Source organism: Pyrus communis, chromosome 2 (genome assembly GCF_963583255.1).
Source record: "Pyrus communis chromosome 2, drPyrComm1.1, whole genome shotgun sequence".
NCBI lineage: Eukaryota > Viridiplantae > Streptophyta > Magnoliopsida > Rosales > Rosaceae > Pyrus > Pyrus communis.
In genome coordinates this window covers 32,694,907-32,708,992 of record NC_084804.1, presented here as the reverse complement: position 1 = coordinate 32,708,992, position 14,086 = coordinate 32,694,907, and the positions used below count along the sequence as shown (strand labels likewise).

The window sequence follows — 14,086 nt, the reverse complement described above, 5'->3', positions numbered from 1 at the left end:
TTTGAATAAATACCATTTTGATCACCTTTGACTCTTCCTTGATTGAGCCGTTATTATCCGTTGCATGTGCGTGAGAATCCCGATGTGCCTAGAGGGTAATTTTGTCTTTTTCACCCGAAAGTCCACGTGTCGCCTCCATATAATTTTCTTGATTATTTTTGGCTCCACACCTATTATTTCACGTAATGAAAGAAAATACTACTGTTGCCCCGAGGACGTAAGCACACTTGCCGAACCCTGTAAATATTATGTCTCATTTACTTTATATTCCAATGTACACATACCATCGATTATACAACAATTCTGACATATGCAGCAGCCACCCAAAAACCTCACGTAACGCTTAGATTCATAACGTACTGTGCTAAAGTTTCTTTTGTGCAGATAAAAACAAATGTGAGGATAAGCATGCACATAATAAGTTTAAATTTAAAAACACTTGAAATTATCAACTTTACAAATGTACAAAAAAAAATTATCAAATTAGCTGCAAACGAACTTTCCATGCAACATGGAAACTAATAGATATATTAGGCTGCTCCAAAAATATTCTAACCACTCAACATTAAGCTCAAAATCAGATCAAGTTAAATACCAAGTAAGACCTACCTATATATATATATATATATATATATATATATATATATGAATGACATACTTACTCGAGTAGAAGCCTTTGAAACGTTTGACATTATATGATTTTTTTGTCGAAGTTTGACATTATGTGATTAAGAGTACGAAAGACAAACTTAGATTAACATAATTAAACCGAAAACATGCACTAGTCTAAAACATTACAAATTCAGACATTCTATTAAGAATTGCCAACTTCACTCTTAACAATAAATAATATAAAAAGGTTCAACATTTTAATTGCCTAACTTCATAATTCATTATCAGTCTCACAAAAAATGTCACTTGAACGAGAAATATGTATACAGGGGTTGAATGCGAGATCTAGGCCGTATATACAAGCATATAATTTATAATTTATCCTTAACGGGGAAGATCATCAGAAATTGTTAAACCATTGATGGTGCAACTATTAGCAGCTATTTGATGTTGCATATTTGCAGATCTTCCCGTAAAAAATGCCGGTCGCTCAGGTTTGGGAAAGACCAATAGTTTCAGTTTTCAACATTAAAACAACTGATAACATGGTCGGCCTACTGTTTGCATCATCTTGAACACACAATAGTCCAATGTGGATGTATCTCAAAACTTGATCCGGCCTGCACGAATCTTTCGACGGTATTGGATCTATCAAATACAACCCTTTTCCTTCATTCCATGATTGCCAAGCCTGTAAAACAATAATTTTTAAGGATGTAATTATAATATAGTATACTACTCTAATATTTGATAGCTTAGCCAAATAATAATTTGGGAATAATGATGTATATATAAATAATTCTTATACCAAGTTATTAAATACTTACGTGTGCTAGAAGTGTAGGAAAACGGCAGTTAAAGCCTAAAAAGTTCTTTCTTCCCGTGATCAGTGGCGGATCCACAGAGGGACCTGAGAGGTCCCAGGACCCTTCGACGACCCTAAATCGCTACTAGAAATTTTCTGGGGACCCCTCGTGCAGTGCAGGTTGCAGGTACGACATCTTCTTGTCGGAGAAGATGACCGGAGAAGAAAGAAAATAATTGGCCCAAAACAACAGAGTTTTGGCCAATTGTTTTAAATTATTTTTTAAATCCCACCCAAAGTGTTTGCCCATTATTTTAAATCCCTCCCCTAACCCACATCATTCCCCACTGTCCCACCCTTCCCCCGTTTCCCGCTGTTCTGCTTCCCCCAATGCCCAATAACATATTCACCCAAATTTCTTTTCTGCTTCCCCCAATGCCCAGCTTTAACATATTCATCCAATTTCCAATCCCCAACTCCTCAGATTTCAAAACCCTAAAATTCTAAATCCGACACCCAATCCCATATTATAATTTTATTACTCTAATATCATTAAGGGTCCACTTCGCAACAAAATGGAAGATCAATGGTTGAGTGACAGCTTAGTTGTTTACATTGAGAAAGATGTTTTTTCATGTATTGGTAATGAAGCTATCATGGAACATTTTCAGACCATGAAACCTCGTCGTGGACGCTTGAATTAGGATTTTATAGCTTGTAATATTGTTATGCAAATGATTTTTGAATAAAATGTATTATATTTAACTTTTCAATGTTATTTTTGTCTATAAATTTTTTAACCTTTATTATTGGGACCCCCCGAGTTTAAAATCCTGGATCCGCCACTGCCCGTGATGATCTTAAGCAGGAGTATACCAAAGCTAAAGAAGTTTGATTTTACTGAATATATTCCTTCTATTGCATAATCTGGAGCCATGTAACCACTTGCATGTACAAAATTAATGCGTTGAGACTTTTTAGTTAGAAAAAACAAATATATTTTAGGGTTAGTCTATGGTACTTTATTAAAACAATAAGATATCAGTGCCCTTTAATTTTAACGTCAATATTGTAATTAAATAACGTTCAACACAATTGTAATATACAACATTGACAATATAATCTAATATCCACACCGTAACTGACAACCTTGGTAATCTAACCATGGTAATTTACACTTGGTAATTTACACGTTTATAAAATAAAAAAAAATTAACCAATGGTATATGATAATTCATTAAACTTAAATCTATGGTCTCAGATAATCCTTAACGTTTATGATTAAGATAATTCCTTGAACTTAATTAACAGTCTTAAATAATCCTCAAATTTTTATTAAAACAAACCGTATCTAACACTAAGATCATTTGTTGAACTTAATCAATGGTCTAAGATAATTTTAAAATATTATTATATTAAAGGGTACCGGTACCTTTATTTTTTTTAATGAGGTACAGTTGAATCGTCCTATTCTATATGTGAAGGTATATAAGTTGAAACTTAAATAGGATCGAAGGTTAGATAAGTTGAAACTTACAGAGTTCCGACGATTCTTTCGGTATTTCCTTGAGTTTGACCATCAACTCCAAACATTTTAGCCATTTCAAAATCTGATATTTTTGGATTCATTTCGTCATCTAACAAGATGTTGCTAGCTTTTAAATCACGATGTATAACTCTAAGCCTAGAATCTTCATGAAGATATAAAATTCCTCGAGCGATTCCTCCTATTATCATGCAACGTTTCGACCAATCCATGGATACTGATGACGTCGATGAGACAGGCACCTGGGGCCCCATAGGAGTAGCCTCAGTAAGGGGTGTAGGAGGCGCATTGGTCACGCTCCGACGACGAGTGATCAAATACGACATCTATACACTTAATTTGCGTCGGCTTCGAGTTTGGCGTCACTGCCTTGCGAACGAGAGGGAGAAAGATGAGTCTTAAAAATCAAATTCGGATTCAATATATGGGAAAGAGGGAAAGAGGGAAAGAGGGAAAGAGGGAAAGAAAAAGGGAGAAAGGGAAGAAGGAAAGAGGTTTATACGGGAGGGAAAGAGGGAAAGAGGGAAAGAAAGAGGGAAAATCAAGTGGTCTATTAATTATATTAAGTGGTCTATTAGATTAAGAGGGAAAGAGGGAAAGAGGGAAAGAGGGAAAGAAAAAAGGAAAAAGGGAAGAAGGGCTCACACAATCATCCATGTGGTGACAAATGCTTCATGTCCAGTTACAGTTGTCAAGGGCTTACACAATCATTTTTTTTAATTAGAGTGGTATTATCCGCATATAATATTAAGTGGTCTATAAGAAAGAGGAAAAAAGGGAAAGAAAGAGGGAAAATCAAGTGGTCTATTAATTATATTAAGTGGTCTATTAGATTAAGAGGGAATTATCCGCATATAATATTAAGTGGTCTATAATGTTACCTCAAATTGTCCAGAATTGCTAACGGAGGGGATGAGCTTTGCAATGTGAAGGGATACATCATTGTCATTCTATCACCTATGCAAATATCTCCATCATCATCACATTCAAATCAACTTTAGTTAATTGAATTAACTTTAATAATTGTAATAGGAAGTAATGATTATGTCCAACCTTCGGGACAACATTTGTAGAAAAACTTTAGTTAATTGAATCAACTTTAGTTAATTGAATTAACTTTAATAATTGTAATAGGAAGTAATAGGAAGTAGAAAAACTTACCAACGAACGCCAGGCGTTAAAAAAAGGGACCCTGATAAAAAAAGCGCCTATCAAATTTATCAATTCGCGTGACGTAGGTATACAATTCGACGTCACGCAAAGTGGTTTTGCGCGACGATTAAAGCGTCGCGCAAGGTTTTTTTATTTTTTTTTTAAGTATTAAAAAATTTACCAAAAATGTGACTTTACTCCTTTCAAGTTCAATTTTTATTTCACATAAACCCCGTAATAATATATTTTTCTATGCAAAAACCCATAATAATTTTTTTTACATATATTATTCAATTCCATCTTCTCCTTGGTGATTGCATTGAGGCTTGATCTTGGTGATTCCACAGGCTTACTCGTGAACTGGGCTGGAAGATTCTTTTGGTTTCCTCCAATCGTTGATTTTCCACAGGCTACTCTTGAACTGGGCTGGAAGATTCTTTTGGTCTCCTCCACTCGTTGATTTTCCTTTGTGCTACTCTTGAACTGGGCAGCAGGATTCTTTTGGTCTCCCCCGAAGGTCTGAGCTTCCTCCTTTTATCTGTTTCTTTGTTCAATCTTTCCAATTCGTATTGAAGAGGGTTAGAGGATAGCTCAGCATATGCAGTTGTTGCTTGTCTCCACATGCTACAATGTATCATTTTCACTTGCCTTACTTGCTCCCCTTTGCAGAAGTGGTCCCTTCTCTGGAAGTGTATCAACCGTTGAAGATGACTACTCGAGAGCAACGCTAGGTAAGCAACCAGGGAATAGATTCCAGGCAGTCGGACCCAGATCGGAAGACTGACTCCAAGTGCCGGCTGATTGCTTTTTTCACTTTGCCATGCGAGTAAGAACAAGGACAAAGAAAAAGACAGGGAAAGAGCATGATATGAGATACTTTTGCTTTTGACCTTGATGATATGAGATACCTTTGCTTTTGAAGAAGCGGTGAATGAATCAGCACATGTATTTGTTGTGCTTGTCTCCACATGCTTCGATCTACCGTTTCCTCCTGGGTCATCTGTACTCCAGGCATCTGGTATCTTCTTTGGGGAAGAAGAAAAAATTGAGTAATTCGAGAGGCTTTGCTGGGAGTGCGCCCTCAGAGGTGAGGAAGAGTTGGGCATTTTCTTCAGGTCTGCCTTGCCATAAAAGATGAAGGTCGACATATATAGGGATTTCCCAATAGCAAGCGGTGGTACTGTTCTTTTACCATTGTCGACAAAAGTTTTGATCCAGTAAATCCGGCTTTTTGAACTTCAAATAGTGATGACTCTTCGATCTTTGAATAAGCGGCCCTTCGATTTCTGAACAAACGCCTCTTTGATTTCTCGAGCCCAGAGCCAAACGGCTCTCTTCTGTCCATTCCCATCCCCTGTGAGACATCTCTCACTACTCTCATTTCAAACCTCCACGCGTCTTCAACTTTGTCAAAGATCTGAAAAGCCGAGATTGTGTCTGAAGAGTGTTGATGAAATTTATGCAGGAAAATCCGGCTTTTAAGATTTGAAGAGTGGTGTCTCTTCAATTTGAATCAGTGGTTGTGTCGCAAAGTCTTTATAGAGGTGATCGATCACCTCTAACATGCACACTTTGAAGAGTGCCCATCCGTGAAAATCGTCTCCGGCCCTTTGAGATTTTACTCCATCCAACCCTTCTCTTTTAACATCTTTGAAAATGGCTAACCCATCTAACATTTGCTTAGATTTGAGTCTCAGCAGTGATCCGATTGCGCCGCGTCAAGGTAATGTATGGTGCCTGTCTTTCTTATCTTCTAATGACCCTCTTACAGGTGAAGACTCCGTGATGACAGATGCAACAACATCTACGATAGTAGCTAGGAACCTCCTTACTCCCAAAGATAGTAGGATGCTTTCAGGACGGTCCGATGAGTTGGCCGTTCAAGAGTCCCTCGCTCTCAGTGTTCAGTGTGCGGGCTCTGTGTCCAACATGGGCCAACGCCTGCTTGCTCGATCCCGTCAAGTGGAATCATTGATGGCAGATGTGGAAAATCTTAAGCAAGAGATCAAACAGCTTAAGTACGAGAATAGAAGTTTGCATGTGCTTGCAAATAACTATTCGACGGGTATGAAGAGGAAGCTTGATAAGCTGCAAGAATCTGAAGGTCGAATTCAAAGTGACCGTCAAAGGCTTGCGGCTTATCTCCAGAGGCATCTTTTTCCTGGGTCATCTAGCGTTCCACCCAGTATTGAGGCCTCGAATGCTCTATCTTCGATGCCTCCCGCTCCGATGCCTCCTGCTCTGATGCCTTCCGCTCCGATGCCTTCCGCTTCTAGAGTTTTGCCACGTAGTGGGGCTTCACGTAAACAACCTTTGTGAAGGCTCCATCATTCTGCCATGTTTTTTTTTTTTTTTTTTTTTTTTTTTTTTTTTTTTTTTTTTTTTAATGAACATGTTTTGTTTTATTCAGTGTATTGGCTCTAAGTGTTAGTGAATCTAATGTTTTGATGGGATACGCATTGTACGAAACTAGTTTCAACGATCCAACCATCAAACTTGTTCGTATATGCTTTGAGATCGCATACGCCAAAAATTGTAAAAAACAAACGTGCAAGGATCAAACAACGGGACAAACCTTTTCGACGGCTATAAACGAAAAATCACGATTTAACGGTTATATTAACTCCGATTTTGATGATTTTTTACAACTACACTCCTTGATCTTGTATGAATGCAAGAAACTCATTTGATCGTCGATTTCAAATATTTACACAAGTGGATACCACAAAATCTTATGTTATACTTGATGAAAGCATAAATATACTCCAAGTGTTAGTGAATCTAATGTTTTGACGGGATACGCATTGTACGAAACTAGTTTCAACGATCCAACCGTCAAACTTGTTTGTATATGCTTTGAGATCGCATACGCCAAAAATCGCAAAAAAAAAAAAAACCTTGTAGAGATCAAATAATGGGACAAAACTTTTCGACGGTTATAAACGAAAAATCACGATTTAACGGTTATTTTAACTCCGATTTTGATGATTTTTTACAGCTACACTATTTAACCCTATATGAATATAATGAACTGATTTGATCGTCAATTTAAAATATTTACACAAGTGAATACCTCAAAAGAAAAAGGCAATGCAAGAACCCTAAAAGAAAAGGAAAAGGGCAAAAAAACAAAAAAATTAATAAAAAGGGACTTTGCGCGACGTAGTACAAAACATATAAATTAAAATCTACTTACCAAATACATATACCATTGAATTTGATGGGGGTACGAAATTAGATTCAATGACTCAACCGTCAAACTTGTTTGTATATACTTTGAGATCGCATACGCAAAAAATCGCAAAAAAAAAACATTCAGAGATCAAGTAACGGGACAAAAAATTTCATCAATTATAACCAAAAATCACAATTTAATGGTTATTTTAACTTCGATTTTTATGATTTTTTTACAGATACACTTCTTAAGCCTACGTCACGCAAAGTTGGCAAAAAAAGGGTAAAGTATTCTTTGTTTGGTGCCAAGATCTTGCGCGACACATAAAACGTCGCGCAAAAGGCATTTGCGCGACGGAACTTTGCGCGACTAAGGCTAACGTTGCGCAAAATACCTTTGCGCGGCGCAGGAGCTAATGCGTCGTGTAAAGCTGTTTTGCGCGACGCCACTCTTTGTTGCGCAAAGTTTCGTCGCGCAAAGTCCTTTTGCGCGACGTTTTGTGTTTTTGGTCTCGCAAACATACTTTGCGCAACGAAATGTTATGCGTCGCGCAAAATTCGGTCGCGCAAACATGTTTTTCTACTAGTGCCAACTGCTCTCATTTCTTGGGTTCTGCATGGATAACATTTATCAAAGACAAGCTAAAATTTACAACCAATCATACACACACACACACACACACACACACACACACACACACATATATATATATATATATATATATATTGTAATTAACAAAGGAAAATATTTAGTCAAATGAAATTCACAAACCAAATAGAAAATTGTCAAGACTTTTGTTGGGTACATATTCATAGACAAGTAAGGTTTCTTCTCCTTCCAAGCAAAATCCCAAAAGCCTCACAAGGTTTCTCTGTTGAAGTTTGGCTACCAATACCACCTTATTCTGAAATTCTTGCACACCTTGTGTGGAGCTTTTCGATAGCCGTTTTACTGCTATTTCATGTCCATTACCAAGTGTGCCCTACAATATGTAATGTGAACTAATTAAGCAGTAAGCGTTGTAAATACTATTAATTATGTAGTATAATATGTAATCAAAACTATTTAAGATTATTTAGTCAATCAATTATAGTAAATAGATAGATGATTCATAATATATACACACACACCTATTTTGACTTTTGATTTTATACACTTCGATGCATAAACGATCACTTTTTTTTAAAAAATTTTTTTGCATGAATATTTTTTCACATAGTGATGATCAGGAACTATTTTCGCGTGGGAATGCCTCCATAATTTTGTGGAGCGAAGGATCTCATGCAAATAAATATTTTCATACCTTGAAAACGGCACCAAATCCTCCTTCACCTAATTTGTTATCATCTGAAAACTTGTTCGTGGCAGTTTCAATAGTTTCCAATCTAAATTGCAATGACTCGACAGTCTTCTTCATATCATTACCAACTACAAACATTGACTCAAAATATTAGATATCTGAAATAAAAAATTTATTAAGAAATTGAAGTAATATATAAATACTTTTCAAATCTTTTTATTAATTAATGACCTTTTTTCTTTTGCCGTTTGGAGTGGTATCTCTCTTTGACGGTTCTGAGTCTCTTGCGAAAGAAGCATCCGGCCAGAACCACAACTAACGAACAGAAAGCAACTGAACCAAGAGTACCAACGATGATGATCATCGATGAGGGTTTGCTTCTTCCTGTATGAATACAAAATTATAATAAATATATATCTCTGGGTGGGGCTACCTAACAATAATCAAAGAGCTAATCGATTTTTATTTTGATTATTTGCTGTAAGAATCATCCTTCAAGGAGAAGGTAAAAATGAACGATTCATATTTTTACGTCGTGAGATGAAACTCAACATGGTGATTTGTGGCATATCAAATTATATACGAGCAATTTTTATCAGTCACAAGAATTGTAGAAAGCTTGAAGGATATCATCATTTACCAGATCTGTTTGTCATGAAGGTTGGCAGCGTCGGCGGCGGCGACCGCAGCAGCGACACCGGTAACGGCGGCAGCGACGGAGTGACCAGTGCCGACGCAGTCACTGATGACGTCGCCGACGCCGACGCCTTTGCTGTTGCCGGCGTTGATGCCGTCGCCGTTGCCGTCGTCAACGCCCTCACAACCTTTACCGGTGGCAACGCGGACATAGGCTGATTAGGTGGCAGTGACGACGGTGTGGTGGCATTTAAGGAGACGGTGAGGGTGCGGCGGGAGCTTCTTGTGTAGGGATCGTTGATGACATCTGTGTTAGCACTGGGCAATGCAATAAGAAGTAAGGAGAGAGCGTATAAAGGGATCATGTCACCTTGCATGGAAAAACCTAGGATTTTGATAAGACGATTAATTGGTCAAGTTTTGCTAAAGTTTCTAAGTTACAAGTTTATAACAATGTCAATGCACGCGACGTGTGACTGACCTGACTCCTGAGTCAACGTCGAAGCAGACTAGAATCAACGAGTGGAAAGACTTGGCAATAAATTGAGTGTATATTACTTGCATTCCTTTTTTAAACCGTTTATTTATTTGATACATTTTACTGACTTGACTCTTAAGTCATTCAAATGTAATGAATAAATCGACTATATAGGTATCAAGTAATATATTCATAACGAACTGTCTGTTTTTTTGATACTTTTTTATGATTCAATGATCTCCAATTCAAATGAGTATTTGTAGGATTGCTCTTCAAAAGAAGATTAATAAATTGAATGGTTCCAATAGTTGATTTTATTCGATTAAGATACGTTATTCTCAAATGAGATTATGAGAGAATATGTTCATCCCCACATGGGGATGCAAGTTTTATCCAATTATATATAAGGATAATACTTGTGTTCCCCACATGAGAAAATGCACATATTCCACCATTCTCGAATAATGTATCTTCACCATATAATGTCCTAATCAAAACCGTATAAATTGAACAGTTCTAATTTTAAGTTTATATGGTGAAGATACATTTCAGGAATGTTGGAATATTAGAGCATCTCCACCAGTTGATTGAAGGCAATGACAATTGAAAGTCAAGGGCAATAAAATTGCCCTTACTTTTCACTCCAAATAGTGATTGCCTTTGTGCAAGTCCACCAATTTGGAAGGAAGAAGAGTAAGGGCAATGACGATTACTATTCACAAACATAGTTTTTTAGTATTTTTAATATTTTCTTTGTCTTATACCCACATATCATTATCTTTTCACTGTAGGTTTTTAGGTAATTTTAAACGTTTAATGTGCATGTGTGTTGAATTTTGTAAGATTTTTAAAGTGTGAACTTTGTAAGTTTTTTTAATAATTTTTTAATTTTTTGTTTTTTGTAATTTTTAAAATTTTTTAGATTTGGATTAATCTTAACCGTTGAATTGAATTTTTTATTTTTTTAAATCAAAGGCTTATAGAGAACCACGTGGTTGGGGAACTAGGAGAGTTGGTGAACAGCTCACGCGTTAGACAATAAAAAAAACAAAATTATAACAACTCAGTTGTTCCTGTCTGCTGGGCTTCAAATAGGGCGCAGGCCCTTTGCAATTGTTGAATGGACAGCTGCAACCTAATTGGCTCCTATTTTGTGAATTGTTGGGGAAGTATTTTTTTGGGATGAAAGGCAACTCAACCCAATTGCCTTCTATTTTGTGAATTGTTGGAGAAGTATTTTTTGGGATGAAAGGTAACTCAACCCGATTGCCCTTGCAATTTGGTGATCGGTAGAGATGCTCTTATTATGGAATCCGAATCCTCTTCCGATCCTCTTTGTGAGGATTTCGAGAATTTGTGAATCGTGTCCGTTTATTATACATTGTGCGCTCCAAAATCATTTTAAATTTTTTATTTATAATTAAACACACAAACAGTATCTGACGAAAATTAATTGCATGATATACAATAAATGAACACAATTCATGAATTTCTAAAATTTTCACGAAGAGAATCTGAAAATGATCTTGGCTTGTTATGTACTCAAGATAATGCATGCCGATGATTTTACGGTACAGCCAGACACATCACCAAGTCACCAACACTGATTGAGCATAAAGTAGGATATGACTCCATCACTTTTCTTTTTTTTCGGTGATAGACTCCATCACTTTTCATAAAGTCTCCATAACACACTGATCAGTGATTAACACATACATGCATATACGCATGGCATGCTCGGGGTTCCTTTCTTTTTCAAACAAATGGGAAAAATTTACGTGGAACCTGAGGGAATTCTGCAATCGCAGAGAGATAGAGACGGGGGTGTCTGTTGCAGAGAGAGATGGGGGTGTCCGTTAGGTGTCCTTTAGTTGTCACTTTTGTGATTTGTCCACCCTTGATTGTTGTGTGATTCATGCTGATATTGTTCTTTCCCACATGCGCTCTTTTCACAATGTTTCATATTTCAATCGCAGGGGATACTCAATCGCTTACCTTATGGGCACCGGCGCCGGTGGGCTCGGCCCTTCCATCTCCTCCAACCGCAGGTGCATATCATATATACTAAAACTCGTAGGGGTTGGATACTGTGGATGACCAATGAGCTGACGTTTTTGCCCCTCAGTTTCTCCTCGCTTCCCGCTTTGTTGCCTGCTTCGTACAGTGGAAAGACAATTTTGCCCCATTCTTTCCACGCGTCCGTCATCGTTGATATCTCGGCTTCGAGTTCGAGAGTATTCTAGCTATGTTCTTCTGCGATTGTTTGTTCTTCTTAAATATTGTGGTCTTTGCATCGAAAAATATTGGGGGAAAGTTCCTGCTTTTCGTGTTTTAAGGGAACTTATTTCTGTTCTCTAATTTGATGAGGGTTTTGCATCTTTTTAAACCTGGAGTTGTGGGTGTTTTGCCCAGCCTCATAAAATTGGTCTCTATTTCTAGAGTTGCGATCGGGAGGTAAATATTTCGCAGTTTTTGCGTTCGTCTTTGTCTGGGATTCGCAAATCTTAGCCGGATCTGTTTCCTGTTTTCTTCTCTGTTTAAGCGCCGGTTGTCTTTAGATCGTTGGGAAATAAATTTTATACAACTGAGGTGTGATTCATAACTACTGTCTTTCAGTTTTTATTCTGTAATTTTGTTAGTTTGGATGAAACTGTAATAATTTTGTTTTGGGTTAGTTGTGGTCTTCACAAGCAGTGCTCCGTTTGGTGTCGTTTTGAACATCACAAGAGCCGCCTCCCTCCCCGCCGCTTCCAACGTCTCCTCTCCTTCTGAGGCCGACTGTGGATGTTTGTCTTTCTTCTCTCCTCTCTTTTTATTTATTTATTTTTTTATAATTTTTTTTGGAAATTAAGATTGCCTGCTTACTTCTTTTTCTTTTTTTTTTTCTATTTGTTTGTTGTTTTTTTAGTATTTGCCACTTCTGCTGGTGCCTCTGATATGTCGTTATTATTATGTTAATGCTGCTTTGATATTTGTTTGTTGTTTTTTAAGTGCATGAGATCGATCTTTGTTTTATTATTATTTTTTTCAACCGGTGTTTCATCTTTCTTACTACATCAATTCGAAGAATTGGCTAAGAAAAAAAAAATTAGAATGAGTTGGAAACTGATTAGAAAAATATTAGAGAGAGAAACAGAGAATGTGATTTGATAATTGGTAATATGATCAATCCTTGGGGACATATATATTATATCAAGTTAGATTAGAATTTTTTGATTAAATTTGATTAAAATTTGATCATATAAAATAAAACAATTTATACATATTGGAAATATGCATTAAAAAGTTTAAGTCTCACATTACATGGATAAGAATGACTTTTTTAGATGTTTATATGTTTTTTACTGAAGAGTGTTTTGTGTTTCTACTGCCGATAACCAAATGTTGTAACGTATACCTTAATATATTTTCTTGCTGGTAAGCAAAGAGGTTTTTCGCCAAAAATATTAGTTGCTGTTTTCGAGTTGCTCCATTTCTTTCAAAGTTTATTTCCTTAAGGGAATTAAGGTGTATGAAGCAACAAGTTATTATGGTTCTGATGCTTCTAAAATTTATGATTACAGGTTTCATTTGGCTGTTTGTTTTGCATGTTTCATTTTTGCAAAGTAAAGGACATATGCAACACCTTCCACGATTTTAGAACACTTGAAGGTGAGACCTAAGAAATAAAATAGCGGTATGAAAAGTTGTGATGGCATATTAATTCCCTTTTTTGTGAACTGATTTTAAAGCATATTTACCCATTTATTTTTTCATATTTTGTATACATTTGATTTATGATAGATTACGCATATACTTAAACGTGTTTGCATAAATTTAATGCCTTAAGCTTACACCTTAACAAATACCTATGAAATCTGTAGTATTATCTAATTGAATTGGTTAGTTTTGATTTGCATTTTGTTAATTTATATATTTGTAATAGTCGACCGTGTTGAAATTTTAGTGTATCACTTTCTGTCAACACTCTGCTTCTTTTTCTTATTATATTTTCTATGTTTAAATAGCATGAACATACTAAAAACCTGTTAATTACAAACTATCCATTACAAGTTTGTACTGCCTGTTTTCTTCTTTTACATCCAGTAGTTTTAAGACCCGCAGCAACGCGCGGGCACTATTGCTAGTATATATATATATGCGTGTGTGTGTTTGTGTGTCATATCTACTTATTTGCATATATGTTTTTGTGTAGGGTTTGTTCCTGATCATTTTTCCTTCACTTTTAGCAATATGTGCAATTATATTGCTTTGGATTACTATTTCAAATTGAGGTTTTTAATGGGTTTTGGAATTTTTGAGATTATTGGAAATTTTAGGGTTTGATGATTTTTATTTCAAATATTCAGTTTTAAGTAGCATAATAACAATGCACAAGGAGG

The 14,086-nt window shown here is 36.3% G+C and overlaps 1 pseudogene; it reads right to left on the bottom strand.

Annotated features, from left to right (window-relative positions):
- Nucleotides 1–996: 996 nt before the first annotated feature.
- Nucleotides 997–9,591, bottom strand: LOC137725072 (cysteine-rich receptor-like protein kinase 6; annotated as a pseudogene).
- Between the last annotated feature and the right edge of the window lie 4,495 nt (nucleotides 9,592–14,086).